This window comes from Prionailurus bengalensis, chromosome D1 (genome assembly GCF_016509475.1).
Source record: "Prionailurus bengalensis isolate Pbe53 chromosome D1, Fcat_Pben_1.1_paternal_pri, whole genome shotgun sequence".
Classification (NCBI taxonomy): Eukaryota; Metazoa; Chordata; class Mammalia; order Carnivora; family Felidae; genus Prionailurus; species Prionailurus bengalensis.
The window spans coordinates 54,739,377-54,757,292 of NC_057346.1; the positions used below are offsets into that span (position 1 = coordinate 54,739,377).

A 17,916-nucleotide genomic window follows, 5' to 3' on the forward strand; every position below is an offset into this window, starting at 1 on the left:
ACCACGCCCCCTCGGCCTCCCTTAGGGACTGGAAGCGGGCGCGAGTCCGGCAGGGTGCGAAGGGACGCCGCGCGCCGGGACCATCGCGCATGCGCGCGGGGGTCCGTGAGCCCTTGCGAGCAGCCGCACCGGGGACCCCAGGACCCCAGGCCCGGGCTGAGGGCGCTTTCGACCCGCACGGAATGGAAACGCGCGCGTTCGCTGCGATTTGACACTTGCTTTGAAGGGAAGACCTTGGTTTTCCTTCCTCGTTCCTAAACCGGTAAAACCGCCCTACTGGAATGACTCCTAGAGATCATCTCGGCCAACCACCTCGTTTTTATTAATGAAGCGACTGAGAAGACGGGAGGTGACGCAGGTGGGGCGCAGAGGCCAGGGGTGGTTAGCGGGAGTAGACTTTGGATTCGAGGGAACGGGGTTTGACCTGTGTGAACATGGGCACGTAACTGGGTTTCCTTGAGCTTTAGTTTTCCGCAGCTCCCTCACAGGGTTGTGGGTCATAGGGCCCACCTCCTCAATTTGTTTGGAAAAGCATGAAGGGGCGCCTGGGTGGCTCAGTGGGTTGAGCACTGGACTCTTGATTTTGGCTCAGGTCATGATCCCCGCGTTTTGTGATCAAGCCCCAAGCCTGCTTAGGATTCTTTCTCTCCCTCTGCCCCTCTCCCCTGCTCTCTCTCTCTCTCTCTCCCCTCTCTCTCAAATAACAAAATAACATGAAAACACTAGCAAAGAGAGCCGAGCACACAGAAAGTGTTCAATAAGTGCTAGCTTAAAGTCTGGTAATGGCAGAGTCCAGGGCTCTTGCCGCCGCGGCTCACTCTCCACAGCTCACCTATTTGGGGCGGCCCATTGTGAGTGAGCTGTTGGAGAAGGTCAGGGATTCCTCCGACCTCCCACCTAGTCTGGTTTTGAGCTAATGCCACAGGTGTCAGAGTTTGCGGAGGGGAGAGGCGGGTGGGAGGCAGGCGCAAATGCCTCAGCCCCGTCCCACCTCCGTCTTGCCGCCACCGGGCTCTCTTGACCAAGAAGAGTCCACATTCTTAGGAGAGAGGAACAAAATGAGAGGAATAATTAGCCTGAGCTTCCAGTGATAAGAGGGCACTTGGCAGGTGTTCTTGATGATTCTCTTCAGCTTTCCTCCCCTTTCTCAACTTGTCCTGTTTTTTCATTTGAGGGAGAGAGCGAGAGCGAGAGCGCAAACACCAGCAGGGGAGAGGGGTGGAGGGAGAGAGTGCGAGCGAGCAAGAGACGCCTAAGCAGGCTCCACATTTCGGGGCATAGACTGTTGAGGGGCCTGATCCAGGACCCTGAGATCGTGACCCGAGCCAGAACCAAGAGCCGGAAGCTCAACCGGCTGAGCCACCCGGGCGCCCCTCAACTTGTACTTTTATAACTAATGAAAGTTCTCTTTACAACTCCGAATTGGGGGGGGGGGGTGCCGAGAGACATTCTCTGCATTAACAAATAAGTACTGGGGATGCCTGGGTGGTGCAGTCAGTTGAGCGACTTCAGTTCAGGTCATGATCTCACGGTGTGTGAGTTTGAGCCCCCCGTGGGCCTTGCTGCTGTCAGTGCAGAGCCTGCTTGGGATCCTCTCAGCCCCTCTCTCTCTGCCCCTCCCCCACTCCCGCTCTCAAAAATAAACATTAAAAAAACAATGAAAATAAACACTTGCACCTTTCCTTTTTCCTGCATTGGTGCCTGATGAAGAATTTAGAGTAAAACTAGTCGCTGCTGTCCAAAGGGGTTGCTTTTAAATCAGTCCTGCGAGTGTAACCCTCTCATTGCTCCCCTTTACTAAAAGTCACTTGAGAATGTGAATATATTTTGTTTACTGCTCTGCTGATAATTCACTGTCATTAGCAAGAGCCATGTAGAAAACTTAGTCTTTTGAACTTTGATTAGAAATTTTAATATTATATATTGTCATTAAAAAGATTTGGGGCATCATTTCAATTAGAGAACAAGAGCAGAAGAAAACCAGTGACTTGTAATTGAGTATTTCACATCACATAAATCAATCTCTGTTTTCAGAAACAAAAAAATCTCTACTTAAATTACCCTAATTCCTTCAGCAAAATCGTCTGTTGATATGGGTGACAGAGCTGCATCTTGCAAACCCAGATCTTAAAATTCCAATTCCCAAGACCAGTATCTTTGTGAAAAAGAATGACTTACACGGGTTGAGAATATAAATTAGTATTGGATTATAACTCAAAGTATAAACTGAATATCCATGAAGTTATACTTATATACATAAATAATTGAATAAGGAGTCTAAGCATAGCTCTTTGCTTGTTAAGTGTGGACTATGCACATTGACTTACTTTCAAAGAGAATACTATGGAAAGGTGTGGTGGGGGGAAGATGAGAAAGAGAAACTTTGCAGTGGAGAAACTTGACAAACACTATCTCAGCTAAAGGATCAAGGTTAACATCCACAGTGATGTCATGTTGACAGTATGTACCCTTGATAGGATGTAATGAGAATGGCCTGTAATGAGAATGGTTTTCCTTTCCAAAACACATAACCCCAATATAATCATGAGAAAAACATTAGAGAAATCCCAGCTGAGGGCCATTCTACAAAATGCCCCTACCAGTGTCCCTCAAATTGCTGAAGTCATAAAAACAGAAGTCTGAGAAACTGTCACAGCCAAGAGGAGCCTAAGGAGATATGATGACTAAATGTAATGTATTGTCTTGGGACGCCTGGCTGACTCAGTTGGAGGAGCATGCGACTTTTGATCTTGGGTTTGTGAGTTTGAGCCCCAAGTTGGGGGTAGAGATTAAATACATGCACACAAAAAAATAATAAATAAAGGTGCCTGGCTGGCTTAGTTGGTAGAGCATCTGACTGTGGATCTCAGGGTTGTGAGTTCAAGCCCTACACTGGGCGTGGAGCCTACTTAAAAAAATTTTAAAGAAAATTTAAGTAAATAAACAAACAAATGTAGTTTCATGGATGGGCTCTTTGGACAGCTAAAGGACGTTAGATAAAAACTAAGGAAATCTGAATAACATTGGGGCTTTAGTTAATAGTAACATATTAATATTGGTTCATTAAGTATGACATGTTCCATAGTAATGTAAGATGTTAATAATAGGGAAAACTGTGGAGTGCCTGCGTGGCTCAGTCAATTAAGCCTTGGACTCTTGATCTCAGCTCAGGTCATGATATCACGGTTTGTAAGACTGAGCCCAGCCTGCATCAGGCTCTGCACTGACAGTGACAGCATGGAGCCTGCTAAGTATTCTCTGTCTCTCCCTTTCTCTCTGCCCTTCCCTTCCTCTCTCTCTCTCTCTCTCTCTCTCTCTCTCTCTCTCTCTCTCAAAATAAACTTGAAAAACAAAAACACAAACAAAAAAACAATAATAGGGAAAACTGTGTGGGGCATATAACTTTCTGCGGTTGCAACTTTTCTGTAAATCTACAACTATTTTTGTTTTTTAATCTATAACTAAAATTAGAAGTTTGCTAAAAATAAAATATCACATAGCATAGGAGTTGCTGTTAAAAAAAATTTTTTTTTTAGTAGAATTGGAACACCAGGTGGTTTCAACAGAGCCTGAGTTGGCCCCGGTGATTCTGGCAATGACAAGAGATGGTGAAAATCACCACAACTATTTAGGAAGAAAAGCTTCAGCACAAGATCTCAGTTGCCTTGGGGCAGTCCTGTGTGGGCACCAGCAACTGCTGAGTTCTTTGGGCAGCTATCAGAGGCCTGCCTGCCCTTTAAGCCTCAACAGAACAAGAGGGGTTTCTACAGAGAGCCAGAGCTGGGGCAGTCAGGAAGAAAATGGCAGTGAAGACAACTGTTCTGGAGGGGCACTGGGGACTTCACAAAACCATTTGGGAGAAAATAAGGAAGTTTGGCTTTCCTGCAGAATGAATGGAAGCAGAGCCAACCAATTACTCTTTCGCAACTGTTGTTGCAGTCCCTTATTTACTGTGAAGGACGCTGTTGCCTGAAAAACAGGTCTGCAAACTAAGAGGACTTATTGCTAAGGTATCTGTGAAGCTCTTTAAAATCTGTTAAATGTAAAAATTTATAAAATATGCACACACACACACACACGCACTCCCCAAATGCAATTTAACTACCTGAGTCAGAGTGTTTTTTTTTTTAATATAAAAGTTAAAACTAAGTACACAGATGCCAGAAGTCCCTTTCATTACACCTCATCTATTAGAAATATAAACCTCAACCAACTTGTTTTTCAACTTCTTTTTGTCGTTAATGATGGGACTGGTGATTTTGAATGTATGCCTAAATTTTTGTTTTTGAATTTAACTGGACAAATCTGATTCTTGCCAGGTTTATCAACTCCTTGAGTTCTAGTTATGGAGCTACCTCTTTCTGAATTTCACTCCACCTAACTTCCTTTTTACTGTTCCATTTCTGATGCTCAACTGGCTATTTCATCTTTACTCAACCTTTCTTACAGTGTGTACTATGACTGGCTCTTTTATGTTAAAAGTGAGATTTGCATTTTTTAGTAGGATAACTCTTCCCTTATCTCTAGATGCAGAACAAAATCTAAATGGATCTGTCAAGAGACACCCTAGCCCCAGAACAAGACTTGTTCAATGAAGGTTATGGACAGAATGACTAATAGGCTTTTTATCACCATGGAGTCTTCATTCATTCAACAAGTATTTATTGAGCATTAGTTAGGTGCCAGCCAGTACACTAGGCACTGTAATAATAAATACTATCTCTTTACTCTTGGTGCTTAAGCTATTGAGAAAGACAGTATTAAACAATGTTTAAGTATTATGCATATTAAGATAGGGGAATATTCAGCTGTCATCTGTACAGTTATGGTTTTTCATCTTTTAGGTGGGGGAAGTCATAGACTCCTTGCATTTGATCAATGTCATAGACCTTTGACCTAGAAAACAAACATACCCTCAAAATCTTGCCAATAATTTCAAGTTATTCATGTGTCCTTTTGAAGCCTTTCCATGCACTCTGGGTTTAGGATTCCTACCATAAATGAAAAACACTAAAATCAGATGAAACCAGAAGAAGCAGGAATCCTAAAATATATAAAGGGGAAGAGAGACAAAGTGCTGAGGAGTAAGAGCAGAAAGAATGAAAAATAGGTTTCCACAGATTTATTTTAACATGTGTTATCCCCAGCCAACATACATAATTAATGCTTCCTGGAACAATCCCCTATGGAGGAACCAATGCCCCACCAAGTGAACCTTGCCCTCCCATACAAGAACACTTTAAGAAGCTACCAGCTCCTTCACCTTTATAGCAACATGATGAGTGGTAAGACATGCTACAAATCAAAACTAAGCAGGATAAGGGGGATGGACAGTTACTGGGACTTTGTGTGTTTGTGTTATTTTATATAGTTATACAGACTATCAAGGAAGCCTTCTCTGATAAAGTGATATTTGAGAAGAAAATTGTAGAAGTAGGGGAGCAAACCATGTGGTTTTCTAGGAGAGCCGTTAGGGCAAAGGGAGCAGCAAAAGGGAGGAGGCCAGTGGGCAAAGCAGAGTGAGTAAGGTGAGAGAATGGTGCGAAATGGGGCCAGAGAGGGAGATGTATGTGTGTCAGGTGTCCCAGGGTTGAGGTGAAAGGGTCAGGGGTAAGAGGTAGAATCTGAGGGGACCAGATTCTGACGGGATCATAGAATGAATGCTATTAGCAATGGGAAAACTGCTCAGTGAAACCCACCAGGTGTTTTGCATTGCAATACCCACAACAGCACAAATGCTGAAGTGGAGGAGTGGTTAGCCATATTGGATAATGGAGAGAGGCTTACTGAGCTTTACCTTACCAAGGTAAGGGTCCATGTGTGTTAAATGTGGACACCCCCTCTGTGTGTGTGTTCGAGGGAATGGGAATAGGGTGGAGCCCGGAAACTGAAAGAACAATGGGGAAAATACTTAGGGAAGCCGTCAGAAAACAGAAGGCTAGGATATCTTCAGTGGGAAGAGCTCAGAAATAGAGAAAAGGAAAAGGATCAGGAAAGAAGGGAAGGGAGTAAGGAACCAATACATGTCAAATGTCCACAATTTTCCAGGATCTTGACATATATATTTTAATTTGGCTTTAAAGCAATACTATGAGATGGGTGTTATTGTCCCCATCTTATAGATAAGAAAATTTCAGACCCAGAAAAATTAAGTAAATTGACAAGGCGATACACTACTAGTAAAGAGTAGGAGAGGCAACTTTATTATTTTGTCTTCAGTTATTACCTATTTTCTTATGTTGTTGTATTGATTCATTCCTAATAATATATTTGGAGAAACAAAATTATGTTACAATTAGGAAGACAACAAAAGTGCAAAGTATTAGGTATGGTTATAATTTTGCTTATTGGGCTCTTCTCACTGTTGGATTACACACCTGGCCTTACAAAAAAATGCCACAAGATGGCAGCATCTTACTCATTGGTTTGGGGACCACTCCGGTTCCATGGACAACTGTTTCAATAAAAATATTGAATAAAAATTTTAGGATTGCTTGTTCTAGCTTCGAGGAGAATGCTGGTGCAATTTTGATTGGGATTGCAATGAATGTGTAGATAGCTTTCGGTAGTATTGGCATTTTAACAATATTTATTCTTCCAACCCATGAGCACGGAATGTTTTTCCATTTCTTTGTATCTTCAATTTCCTTCATAAGCTTTCTATAGATTTCAGCATACAGATCTTTTACATCTTTGGTTAGGTTTATTCCTAGGTATTTTATGCTTCTTGGTGCATTGTGAATGGGATCAGTTTCTTTATTTGTCTTTCTGTTGCTTCATTGTTAGTGTGTAAGAACGCAACTGATTTTTGTACATTGATTTTGTATCCTGCGACTTTGCTGAATTCTTGTATCGGTTCTAGGAGACTTTTGGTGGAGTCTATTGGGTTTTCGGTGTATAATGTCATGTCATCTGCAAAAAAGTGAAAGCTTAACTTTATCTTTGCCAATTTTGGTGGGAATGCAAACTGGTGCAGCCGCTCTGGAAAACAGTGTAGAGGTTCCTCAAAAAATTAAAAATAGATCTACCCTATGACCCAGAAATAGCACTGCTAGGAATTTACCCAAGGGATACAGGAGTGCTGATGCATAGGGGCACTTGTACCCCAATGTTTATAGCAGCACTTTCAACAATAGCCAAATTATGGAAAGAGCCTAAATGTCCATCAACTGATGAATGGATAAAGAAATTGTGGTTTATATACACAATGGAATACTACGTGGCAATGAGAAAGAATGGAATGTGGCTTTTTGTAGCAATGTGGATGGAACTGGAGAGTGTCATGCTAACTGAAATAAGTCATACAGAGAAAGACAGATACCATATGTTTTCACTCTTATGTGGATCTTGAGAAACTTAACAGAAGTCCATGGGGGAGGGGAAGAAAAAAAAAAGAGGTTAGAGAGGGAGGGAGCCAAAGCATAAGAGACTCTTAAAAACTGAGAACAAACTGAGGGTTGATGGGGGGGTGGGAGGAGGGGAGGGTGGGTGATGGGTATTGAGGAGGGTACCTTTTGGGATGAGCACTAGGTGTTGTATGGAAACCAATTTGACAATAAATTTCATATTTAAAAAATATTGAATAAAAAGTAATGTATCAGTTATAGTCTGTGCTCAGGCTATACTATCTTGCTATACCCATCTTGCACAGAAATACTTGTCGAGAAACAGAGTAAAACCTCCTAAGTTCACAGAAATACATCCATTCATAGGCATTAGGATCTTGACATTTGCCTCCAGGTAAGCAGGATAAAAGAAATGATTTCCAATGTTGTGTGGGAGTTATGGGAAATGGTAGAATGTAGTCCATCAGATTTCCACCTGGGACATCAGAGAAATATGTGTTAAAATTCTAGCTTTGACTCTTAGCTGCATGGTATTGGGCAAACAAAAATCTTTCTAGGGGCCCCTGGGTGGCTCCGTCAGTTAAGCAGTCAACCCTTGGTTTTGGCTCAGGTCATGATCTCACAGATTGTGGGTTCAAGCCCCACATGGGGCTCTGTGCTGACAGTGTAGAGTCTGCTTGGGATTCTCTCCCTGTCTCTCTCTGCCCCTCCCCAGCTTGTGCTCTCTCTCTCTCAAAATAAACATTTAAAAAATATCTTTCTTGGGGCGCCTGGGTGGCGCAGTCGGTTAAGCGTCCGACTTCGGCCAGGTCACGATCTCGCGGTCCGTGAGTTCGAGCCCCGCGTCAGGCTCTGGGCTGATGGCTCGGAGCCTGGAGCCTGTTTCCGATTCTGTGTCTCCCTCTCTCTCTGCCCCTCCCCTGTTCATGCTCTGTCTCTCTCTGTCCCAAAAATAAATAAACGTTGAAAAAAAAATTTTAAAAAAATAAAAAATAATAAAAATAAAAAATAAAAAATATCTTTCTTGGGGCACCTGGGTGGCGCAGTCGGTTAAGCGTCCGACTTCAGCCAGGTCACGATCTCGCGGTCCGGGAGTTCGAGCCCCGTGTCAGGCTCTGGGCTGATGGCTCAGAGCCTGGAGCCTGTTTCCAATTCTGTGTCTCCCTCTCTCTCTGCCCCTCCCCCGTTCATGCTCTGTCTCTCTCTGTCCCAAAAATAAATAAATGTTGAAAAAAAAATTTAAAAAAAAATAAATAAAAAATATCTTTCTAAACTTATTTCTTCATTTGTAAAATTTTTGCTCCTTAGATTTATTGTGAATTTCAAATAGCACATAAAAAGCTCTTGGTGAGTGTTTGACACTTAGCACTTAACATATAGTAGCCATTATATATTAATTATTTATATAATAATTATTTATTGTTTTTCTCTATCTTTCTAGTGTTAGAAGTATAAGACACCTTAAAAACTATGTAGTGTTTTTTTAAAATTTTAGAAAGTGCGAGTGGGAAAGTGGGGCAGGGAGAGAGAAAGAGAATCTTAAGCAGGCTCCACGCTGAGCTTGATGCAGGGGCTTGATGCAGGGCTTGATCCCATGACTCTGAGATCATGACCTGAGCTGAAATGAAAAGTTAGACACTCAACTGACTGAGCCACCAAGGCATCCCCCCCCCCCACACAATTATGTAGTTTTGAAACCATCATAGAAATGTAAAGATGGATGGAAATTAAGATGAACACACTAGTGTTTCAGCAAGACTTGACTTAAAACAACAAATTTTTGTCTCCCTCATTCTTGAAGCCTCCCCCTTCCCTTCACTTGTTTTTCTGTAGAATCCTTTGTTCCAGGAACTTGGTGTCGATATTGACATCTTGCTGACCTCAGTGTATACTCAGTAAAGAGACTGGGATGGTGGGTGCCAGTGCTAGTCATGACACCACCTTGAAGACATGATGGCACAACTGATAGCATGTACCAGATTCCACCCAGATCCTGTATTTTCCTATTGAACCCCTCAGCCTTTTACCACAGGCAAGCTTACAGTCTTGAAGGCATTAGCCTCCTGTAGCCTCATTTGCCTGATGAAGAAATAAACTGTCTTCCTTTTTTATACCCAAACTCTGTGTTTCATATTTCAGCTCCAGAGCACAGAGGTTGGTTTTTGACAACTGTCTAATGGTTCTCGACCTTGTGTGCATATTGGAATAATCTGGGGAACTTTAAAAAAATCTGCTGTCTGTAAATTAGAGGCATCACATTTCCTGATTTCAAAATATATTTAGAAGCTACAGTAATTAAAATAATATGGTATTGACATAGAGACAGACAAATAGACTAGTGGAACAGAATAGAGAGCCAGAAGTAAACCCATGGATATACTACCAACTGATCTCTAGCAAGGGTGCTGAGATTATACAATGTGGAAAGGATAGTCTCTTCAACAAATGTTATTGGAAAACTGGATATCCACATGCAAAAGAATGAAATTGGATCCTTACCTTGTACCATACACAACAATCAACTCAAAATGGATTAAAGACTTAGATATAGGACCTGAAACAGTGAAACTCCTAGAAGAAAACATAGGGGAAGAGCTTCTTGACGCTGGTCTTGGCAATGATTTCTTGGATATGACACCAAAAACATAAGCATCAAAAGAAAACATAAATGAGTGAGATCATAACAAATTAAAAAGCTTGTGCACAGAAAAGGAAACAATCAAAGGTGAAAGGCAAAGTACAGAACAGGAGAAAATATTTGCAAACTATTTATCTAATAGGGGGTTAACATCCAAAATACACAAGGAACTCTTAAACCTGATAGCAAAAACAAAACAAAACAACAAACAAACAAACAAAAAAAAAAACAAGTAGCCCAATTAAAAAGTGGGCAAAGGACTTGAAAAGACATTTCTCCAAAGAATAAATACAAATGGCCACCAGGTACATAAAGAAGTGCTCAACATTACTAATCATAAGGGAAATGCAAATCAAAACCACAATAAGGTACTACCTCACACCTGTTAGGATGTCTATTACAAAAACAAACAGATGAAAGGTAAGTATTGATAAAGCTAAATGAAAAATTGGAAGTCCTGTACATTGTTGGTGGGAATGTAAAATGATTCAGCCTCTGGAAAATAGTATGGAGATTCCTCAAAAAATAAAAATAGAACTACCGTATGATCCACAAATTCCACTTTTGGTATATATCCAAAATAATTGAAATCAAGATTCTCAAGAAGATATTTGCACTCCCACGTTCATTGCAACATTATTCACAGTAGCCAAATGTCCATCAGCAGATGAATGGATAAAGAAAATGTGGTATATACATACAATGGAATATTATTCAGCCTTAAAAAAGAAGGAAATCCTATTTGTGACAACATGGATGAACTTGGAGGACATTATAAGTGAAATAAGCCAGTCTCAGAAGGACAAATACTGTATGATTTCCCCTTTTATAAGTATCTAGTATCTAAACTAGTCAAATGTTTGGAGGCAAAGAATAGAATGGTGGTTGCCAGGGGCTAGGGGAGAGGGAAATGGGAAGTCGTTAAGTGGGTGTAAGATTTCAGTTACGCTAACTGAATAAACTCTACTGATCTGTTGTACAACATAGTGCATAGTTAATAGCATAGTATTGCACATTTAAAAATGTTAAGAGGGTAGATCTCATGTTAAGTGTTTTTGCCACACACAAAAATGGGACACTAACTTTTGAAGGTGATGGATGTGTTCATTACCTTGATGGTGGTGATAATGTCATGGTTGTATGTATATGGCCAAACTCATCAAATTGTCAGCATTAAATATGTAAATAATTATATCTCAATAAATTTTTTAAAAAAAATATATCTGCTGTCTGGAGGTCCAGCACCAGAAATTCTGATTTAGTTGGTCTGGGGTGCAGCATGGTCATTAGAAGTTTTAAAAACTCTCTGGATGATTCCAATATGCAGCCAAGGTAAAGAAATACTTCGCTAGACCAATATCCTCACTGTAAAGATGGGAAAGAGGCCCTGAGAAAGGAAATGACTTACCTGTTGAAATGAGATCAAGAACTCAAACCAGGGTCCTCTTGAGCACATAATGCTGCTTCAGACTCACTTCCTGTGCTTCCACACAAACACTGCCCCAAATTGTCTCATGTCATATTCCCTGAACACATCGGGTCCACCCCTGTGTCAAAATCCACAGCAATACAAGCTGCCACTGGAGTGCTTATTGTGTGCCAGACACTGAACAAACCAAATTCTATGTGTTATCTGTAATCCATACAGCAAGCTTTCAAGGAAGGCATGAGTGTCCTCATTGGAAGAGGACGAGGCTGGGGGCGCCTGGGTGGCTCAGTCGGTTAAGCGTCCGACTTCGGCTCAGGTCATGATCTCGCAGTTCATGAGTTCGAGCCCCACGTCGGGCTCTGTGCTGACAGCTCAGAGCCTGGAGCCTGTTTCAGATTCTGTGTCTCCCTCTCTCTCCCTGACCCTCCTCCATTCATGCCCTGTCTCTCTCTGTCTCAAAAATAAATAAACGTTCAAAAAAAAAAATTAAAAAAAAAAAAGGAAGAGGACGAGGCTGATGTTCAAAGACTTGAAGAAACTAGCTGAAAGTCACAGCTAATGAAAAAAAGCCAGGATTTGATTCAGGTCCACTGGACTTCAAATCTCTTTCACTACACTCACTGCCACCTGTCCCCCCAACCCCTTACCTTCCTGGGTTATTTCTTCCCCAAGAACCAGCTCTAGTTTCACTCTGTCTACAAAAGCCCTTCCACCCCAGACCACAGAGATCTTTATATTTATCCAGCTTTCATGGCACTAATCACCCACATTAGCTACTTGGAAGGGTCTACCTCACATGGTAATTTCTTGTGTCATGTATATGATCTGTTTTCCTTTTCCAAGAGGCTGAGAAGGAGAGGGACTTTCCTCCAACTGTGTTTCTGTCCTGGTCCTGTAGCTTTGTCGAGATACAGTGACTGCAAAATCATAATAGTATTTAGTCCTTTTTGAGACTCTTCCACTGGGAGTATCTGCAGAAGGGGAACACCTATAGGCCCAAGTGGAGTTGAAAATTTGAACTGAGAAAGAATGGAATTTTCCTCAGGTTTGGTTTTATAGCAACATTTACAAGTAAGCCTCTAGGTGTCAGTAGAAAGCCTAGTTTTAAGAGTGTGAGAGTCCAATGAAACCAAAATCTCAGGCTAGGAGTTTTTCTCATTGTAACCATGAAGCTAAAGCTAGAATTCCCTCTGCAACATAACAACATGGAAGCAACATTCCTCTCAGCCCAGGGGTCAGTATAATAAGTCAGCCTCTTCCATGTTTGGATAGCTTTACTGGCATGCTGTTCTTGGTTTTATGTGAAACTCTGCTTCCTTGTAACTTCCACCTACTGTCCAAGGAAATTAAGTGGCAACAGCCCATGCACTGCACCTGGACCCAGGCATGTGGAAGGCCTGTTACAGCTGAGTCAGGCCTTCCACAAAGATTGATTACTCTAGGATGTTGCTGGCACCAGTGGGAGCCTTGCTGCTCTGGGCTAAGCATTATCCACCCTCAGAGCATAGGGAAGGAGGCAAGAGAGCAACACACCTCTGGCAGGTTGTTATTCTCAACCAGGTTGCTATCATCTCTGCTAGACCCAGAGATGGAGAGAGTGACTCTTTCTAGCAAAGTCCAAAGACCTGGAAGGAAAGAAAAGCCCCCTTTTTACTCTGTTCTTCCCAAGGGCTCTTCTCCAATAGCCTGGTCTTTGCTTAGTCAAACCCATTCTTTCTCCTAAAAAAATAGAGATTATCGCTGTACTTTCTGGTCCCAGCTGTATTCCTGAGAAATATATAGAACAAATCCAGTGTCTCTTCTAGGCATCCGAAGACAAAGATTAAGGCAGCCAACCAGCCAGCCACACATCCATCCATCCACCCACCCATCCATCCATCCATCCATCCATTAAACATATCTTTACTGGGAGCTTACTATGTGTTGGGTATTTAGTATCCTAGTAGGCAGTTAATAAGTGGCAAATGGTATTATTGAAAATCTGATGATTAACTCAGTCACAAGTAAATCCATTTTTATATGGTGGATTTTTGAAAAGGGAATGGAGAGATAAGGGAACTAGCATTTACTGAATATGAACTACCTACCATGGTGTTAACTGCTTGCTTTACAATGCTCTATATTATTAGAGACCTCCCACCATCTTTTGAGGTGGGTTATCTACATTTCCATTTTAAACAGGAGGAAGCCAAGCCTTAGAAAGCTTAAGTAACTTGACCAAGGAACTACAGCTAGTAAGTGGTGGGCTGGAGTTTGAATACTGAGCTCTCTAACTACAAAACCACCACACTGTGGGCCTCACACGGGAATCCTTAGGACAGTTGAAGCAACATCACGGTCGCTTCAGGCCATGTGTCTGAAATGAACACTTTTATTTTATCATTCTATTTTTAAAGTAATGCCCAACTCAGGGTGTGAAATCATGACCCTGAGATCAAGAGTCTCATGCTCTAGGGACTGAGCCAGCCAGGTGCCCCTGAACACTGTTTTAAATTAAATTAAATTTTCTTTTCAAGCTTTCAAACCTAAACCCCTCATTCTCTCTGTTGTATTTTTTAAATTAAGTTTACAAAGTGACTGCTTTGTTTTTGTTTTCTATAGAAGTCAAATTTCCTGTCAATACTTTTCCATTATAAACTTGGACACATGACAAAGTATATGGAAATCAATAGCAGTAATTTGGGCATTCATCAGTTTCCCTCTAGAATTAGTTCTTTGATTATACTTCTTTTAATGGATAAATCATTGTGATCATATGAAAGAAAATTTTTAAGAAAATAAAAAAAGATTACCCCAAATCTCATATCCTAATACAACTACTTCCATTCTAATTCATACCCATATGTGTGTGTGTGTATATTTCAATTGTAAGTCCTTAATAAATGTAGGCTATTATAACTCCAGATGTTATATATATATATATTTTTTTCTTCACTTAACCTTACTTAGAATCATTTACCCATGTATCTATGTAGTTTTCCCAATGGTCCCATTTAATAGCTGTCTAATAGTTTATCAAATTTCAGTCTATTTTTAAGGCCTTTAAAAAATGTTTTTAATGTTTATTTTTGAGAGAGAGAGAGAGAGAGAGAGAGAGAGAGAGAGAGAACATGACCAGGGGAGGGGCAGAGAGAGAGGGAGGCGCAGAATTGAAGAGGCTCCAGACTCTGAGCTATCAGCACAGAGCCCTACGTGAGGCTCGAATTCACAAACCATGAGATCATGACCTGAGCCACCCAGGCACCCCAATTTTAAGGCCTTTAGAAATGAAGTTCAGGGATTACTAACAAGATACATTCTCTCTCTCTTTAATTCATTATTTAAGCAATCTGCTTAACCATGACTTTCACTTTTTTTGTTGTATCCATTTAATGTATTATGACCTCAAGAAGACAAGGGGTAAAAAAGAAAAAAAAAAGAAAAGAGGACAGGGAAATATTTTTGTAGTCAGCAGGACATTTTCTTTTTGGTCTTAGAGGGTTTTGGTCAAAATCAGGTTTGCAATATTGGTATCACAGGAGAATGGCCATGAGTTTAATTGGTGTATGTTTCTTCTCAAGTCTATTCCCCTGCTGACTGAAGCCCTCAGCGGTAGCTTCTGAAAACCTATTTAGGGTTCCATGAGTCAGTTAACTCTTCAAGGCTTTGCTTTGTGGAACAGGTACTTCTTGGTAACTGCTTCTTATTCTTTCAGTGCCTGCTATCTCTGGCAGCAAGCCAAGTAATGAAGACCACCATTTGGTTGCTGGGTTTTAGTTTGTGTGTGAGTGCATGCATGCAATCTCAATTGTATCTTCCTGCAATCCCCTTTTCTTCAGCTTAAAGGTCGTCAGAGCCATCAGGAGAGAGACATAAATGTGATCCAAGTTAGAGTTTTTTCCAGCCTATACTGCAGGGTTCTGATGATCTCTAAGGTTTCTACTTGGAAAGGGGAGCTACTTTGACCATTTGACGGTCACCAGATGTCTATGAGGCCTGTCGAGGGGATGGGTCTCTCTAGTTATGCTTCTAGATCTGAAGACGAATTTTCTCTTGGTTTTAAGTAAGAGTTTAGACAGAGGAGAAGAAGACAAAATGTTGGATATGTTCATGCAAAGAGCTTCATCAAAATAGAAGAAATATTAAGAAATTGCAAAAAAGTGATAAAATGTTTCCTTTTATCTTTTTTTATCTTTTTATTTTTTTCTTTTATCTTTTTAAAAAATATTTATTTATTCTTGAGAGAGAGAGTACAAGTGGGGAAAGGGCAGAGAGAGAGGGGGACAGAGGATCCAAAGAGGGTTTTGCACTAATAACAGCGAGCCCAATGTGGGGCTTGAAGTCACGAACTGCGAAATCAGGACCAGAGCCAAAGTCGGACGGTCAACTGACTGAGCCACCCGGGTTCCCTTAATGTTTCCTTTTATCTTAAAACAACAGAATTCTTTCTGGATTGATTCATGCTAAACACTTCAGCCAGATGGAACTTCAGTAGGCTGTTGATATTTATGGATTTAACATTCAAGGTTGATCTTCCTTGAGTAAAAGGAAGTCATATATAATTTTGCTGAGATCCAAATTGCATTCTGTGCACTTGGATATGGACACGAAGAAACAAATTATTTAGTTGGTATGTAACCTCGCTGATGGTCCATCTCTCACATTACATAATGGCTTTGTAGTTACGTACTCAGTATTATGTATGAATTTTGTGGGTGAAAATGTATAATATAGTGGTATATGACTCTTTGGGGATTCTCAAAGTTTTTGGATATATCCTTCAAAACTGTCAAAGTCTATCCTTTTACAATTATACTATTATTTCCTGGCTCTGTGCCTTTGGTTTTTTACTCCTCTAGTCTGCCTATCTTTCCCCATGGCCAACTATTAAAATTATGCCTAACAGGGGTGCCTGGGTGACTCAGTTGGTTAAGCATCCAACTTTGGCTCAGGTCATAATCTCGTGGTCTGTGGGTTGAAGCCTTGCACTGGGTTCTGTGCTGACATCTCAGAGCCTGGAGTCTGCTTTGGATTCTGTATCTCCCTCTCTCTCTGCCCTTCCCCCACTCACGCTCTGTCTCTCTCTCTCTCTCAAAAATAAATATTTAAAAAATTAAAAAATAAAATTATATCTAACAAATGTATAGCTCATCTCAGTGAAGTATTTCCTGATTATTTTCCATTAATATAATCTCTCCCTCCTTTGGTCTTCTTAGAATTTTATTTGTACCTTTTCTTGGTACAAATAAAATTTGTATTTTTTAAATTTTATATGACCTTGGATAATAATGACCTGTGTACTTCATTATATTTATGCCTCTGAGACTATATCATTTTCAGGGTACATCCGAGTCTTATTAATCTGAGAAGCCTCCCGCCCCCAGCAACTGCTCTATTTCCATAAAGCTCAGCACATTGTCCTCCTCATGACAGGGGCCAATAGATATTTGTTGGGTTGAATTGGGGTAAAGGCTGTTGTAGACTTTCTGTTATAGCAAAGGAAATAGACATCTTATGGATGATAGTTTTTTGCTAGATGTTGCCAGTACTTTTGATAGTGACCTAATAAATAAAACCAGATTGCTATGTTCTTTTGATAACCTAACCTGGGGAAATATGTGAGCTCAACAGCTGCTGTAATATTAATGTTTAATATCCTTTTCATCTTCTAATTTGACAGTTTTCTACCTGGTCCTGTTTTCCCTTTCTCATATCTAATTGTTATTCATGCCTACTTTTTATTCCCTTTCTCATTACATCATGTTGAATTCTCAGAAAAATAGAACACATGTTTTAAGGATCCAAGTCCAAATGAAGAGTTGACTTAAATAGACTTTCTCCTATTCAATTTACCAATTTAGCATCTATATCTTAGTGCAAATTCTCTAGATTATAAAGCCTGGGGTCAAGATTAAAGCGATGATTCTTGTGTTTATGTGTGGGAGGGGTAGGTATAAGCTCAGGAGAGTAAAAATGAAGGAGAAAGTCAAACAGTTCAGTGTGATGTGTTACCATGATGGCACTACTTTCGACAAGCCATGATGAGAAACAGCAGGTGACTTCAGTAGATTCCTTGAGCCACAGAGCTTCTCTGCCATGGCCATAGGGAGAGATCCCAAACTTGATGTAGTCTGCAGAAGGGGAAAATGAGAAAAATGATCTGTATACCTCACTTCCATCTCTATTGAGAGATTTGTCAAGCTTTCCCTACAAGAAGGTAACTCTCTTGTACTTTTATGCAACTTCTATGGTGCATTACCTGGTCCATTGACACCAGCTACAGAAGCAAGATTTCATGCTCTGTGGTATGACATTTCATCTTGTCTGAGAGTGAGGAGAAACCAGTGCAGATGAGAGGTTGTGCAGGTCATGCAGTTCTGGGGCTTCTATTCTGACTCCAGGGAACCCAGCAGAGGCAGCAGCAGCCCAGCAGGTGAGAGGTGCCTTTGGGAAGAAGGAAGCAGACGAGGGGAGTAAAGTTGTGTGCCATACATAGCCCACTTCTTCCTTCTTCCATCTCTTAA

General features: G+C 40.9%; 1 long non-coding RNA gene across 2 annotated transcripts in view; it reads left to right on the forward strand.

Moving 5' to 3' along the window:
- The first annotated feature begins 42 nt into the window (after positions 1-42).
- LOC122483299 overlaps positions 43-17,916 on the forward strand; it is a 38,498-nt gene continuing 20,624 nt past the window's right edge. For both annotated transcript variants that reach the window (XR_006297379.1, XR_006297380.1), the window contains exon 1: positions 43-262. This is a non-coding gene — a long non-coding RNA (uncharacterized LOC122483299). The remainder of the gene's footprint in view (positions 263-17,916) is intronic.